Here is a 2,697-nt window from a genome sequence, read left to right as displayed (position 1 = left end):
ATGAATAACATCAAGAAGGAAGTAGCCCAGGCGGAGGAAGGTCATCAGGCTGAAGCTGCCCGTCTCGAGGAGAAGGTCGCTGAAGTCGTGAGTCTCCGAGAGGCACTGCAGAAGGAGGGACAAACCTCGGCAGAACTGAGGGCCGCCCTGGAGGAGGAAAGAAAGAAGGCAGAGGCCAAGGTCTCCGAGCTGAAGGCACAGATCCCGATCCTAGTCTCGGAGGCAAGGGTCCGAGCAGTGGAGGAGTTCAAGACCTCCTCCGAGATGAGGAATTTGAAGGTCTAGTTCGGCCAGGCTGCCTTCATCAAAGGCTTCGAGCTTTGCCAGGAGAAGATGGTCGGGAAGTTTTTTGAACTCGACCTCAACTTTCTGGATGAAGCGTCCGAGGATGAAGCCAGACCTTCCGAGGTCACCGTCGATCTCCCTCCAGTCAGAACTTCTTCGACTGCCGCGACCGACCTTCTGGGGGCACCGAGCTCCTCCACTTCTGCCCTAGAGGTTCGAAACCTCTAATTTTATATTTTTTTCTTTGTTGTGACTTTTCCTCGTTCTCTTTAAGAACTATTTATCAATGAAATCAGATTCTTTTTTACAGAGAGCTCCTTTTTCTCACTCTACATCCTTTTTCTTTTTTTTTATTTTTTTGCACTGATTTGTGTTGTGACGCTCTCGTTTTCCGACAACAGTGCCCTACCGAAGCTCTTCTCCTACCACAGGAGATTCCTCTGAAGTTGATGATCCGGGATCTCAGAAAGAAAGTTCGTCACCTAACGAAAAAATCAAAGAAGATGGGTGACGAACTTCACAGGCTGAGGAAGAGCCATTCGGAAGCTACTGCGGAGGTTACTCACCTTCGGGACCTCCACAAAAAGGGCTTCATGGACTACACCCGAAAGAAGGCCGACTTCGTGAAGGAGCTTGAGGAACTCCAGAAATACGCCAGCGACTGATCTTGGACTCAGACTTCCAAGATCAGCTCCCTCGAGGTTGAGTTGGCGGCCGCACGGGAGAAATTCGGCCAATTGGAAGGGAGCTCGTCCTGGCTCACAACTCAAGCCGACCACGATCGGGACTGGTCGAAAAAATTCTCCAACCTCCAGAAGCAGCTATAAGATGTCGAGGCGAACTACAACGCCTACCGAGTCGACTGGTGCGGGCAAGTAGACGACTACCGAAGGAGGCTCAAGACGGTGACCGACGAGGTTGCCCGCTTTCAGAGGCAGTTATCCGAGAGAGCCCAGGCCATTTCGGTTCAAGGCTCCGATGAGCTCCGCTCCTTGAGGAAGACCATGGAAGAACTATCCATGACCCTTGGGCAGGAGAAGGCCGAACTGCAGCGGTTGAAAATTCAGCTAGCCTATGAGCAGCAGGTGGTCAAGGATGCCGAGGTGGAGTCCGAAGTTCTGAGGAAGAGGCTTTAGGAGTCGAAGGGCGAAAGTCGGTGGTTGCACCAAATATATCGGGAGATACTTTTAAGAAAGAAGGAACTAGAAGAAGAAGTTGAAAACTTAAAGCAATCTCTGACAATGGCTGAAATCGAGAGTCCGAAGTCTGAAGAAGCTGAGCTTCCTTAGAGCTTTTTTACCTTTTGTTCCATGTATTCTTTTCTTTTCTGGTTGTTTCTTTTTTTTTTTGGCCTTCAAAGACTTTTCTAATGCATTCTTTACTAATGAAATAAAATAAAATTTTCTCATCACCTTGTATACTATTGCTCTGAGTTGTCGTTTACCGAACTTCTCTTATCTTTTGTCTTATTCGATGTCGACGTTGTTTGAAGGTTCCGGATCATCACTGTGTTGACTCATCCTTTTTGTTCATGACTGAAGGTCTTTCGAGGGCATTCGAGTTTAATGCTTTCTCCCGATGTTCGAGCTTGGGGCCCGAACTTCTCGTTACTTTGAGGAAGTCTATTTTCTCCTGCTAGTGTTGGGTTTCCCCTTAGAGACTGAGGATTTTTGACAAGAGTTTTCTTCCTTATTGAGATGAGGTCCCTTGTGTCTTAGATGCAGTTTATTTTTTTCCTTATCTCTGGTGTAGCTCGTCGCTTTCTCTTTTTCTCTCCCCCTTTCTTTATGTTTGGACGAGGATTTTCTCTCTGCTCCTAATGGGGTTGTACGGGTGTAGAGGAGCCACTGAGGGGGTCCTTCTCCTCATCCGATCTCAAACGATCAGATTTTTATTTGTGTCAGGACGAGGTTCTCCTCCTGTTTCCGACACAATCAATTTCAGCTCATGTTAGGACGAGATTTTTCTCCAGTTCTTAACAGGGCTGTGGGGGCACATAAGGATCATTGTAAGGGCCTCTCCCCCCATCCGATCTCTAAATAATCGGGCCTTCAACTTTGCTCATGTTAAGATGAAATTCTCCTTCTGTTCTTAACATGGCTGTGGGGGTGCATAAGGGCCGTTGCAAGGACTTCTTCCTCCATCCAGTCTCTAAATAACCGGGCCTTCGACCTTGCTCATGTTAGGACGAGGTTCTCCTCCTGTTCCTAGCATGACTGTGGGGGCGCATAAGGATGATTGCAAGGGCCTCTCCCCCCATCCGATCTCTAAATAATCGGACCTTCGACCTTCCACATGTTAGGACGAGGTTCTCCTCCTGTTCCTAACATGATTGTGGGGGTGCATAAGGGCCGTTGCAAAGGCCTCTCCCCCCATCCGGTCTCTAAATAATCGGACCTTCGTTTGTGTCGG

General features: G+C 48.4%; 1 pseudogene; it reads left to right on the top strand.

The window, feature by feature from the left end:
- LOC140856212 (zinc finger BED domain-containing protein RICESLEEPER 2-like) overlaps window positions 1-2,697 on the top strand; it is a 56,758-nt pseudogene continuing 54,061 nt past the window's right edge.

The sequence above is a fragment of the Elaeis guineensis genome, chromosome 3 (genome assembly GCF_000442705.2).
Source record: "Elaeis guineensis isolate ETL-2024a chromosome 3, EG11, whole genome shotgun sequence".
NCBI classification, from domain to species: Eukaryota; Viridiplantae; Streptophyta; class Magnoliopsida; order Arecales; family Arecaceae; genus Elaeis; species Elaeis guineensis.
The sequence above is the reverse complement of the archived record's forward strand: the minus strand, read 5'-3'. Positions and strand labels throughout refer to the sequence as shown.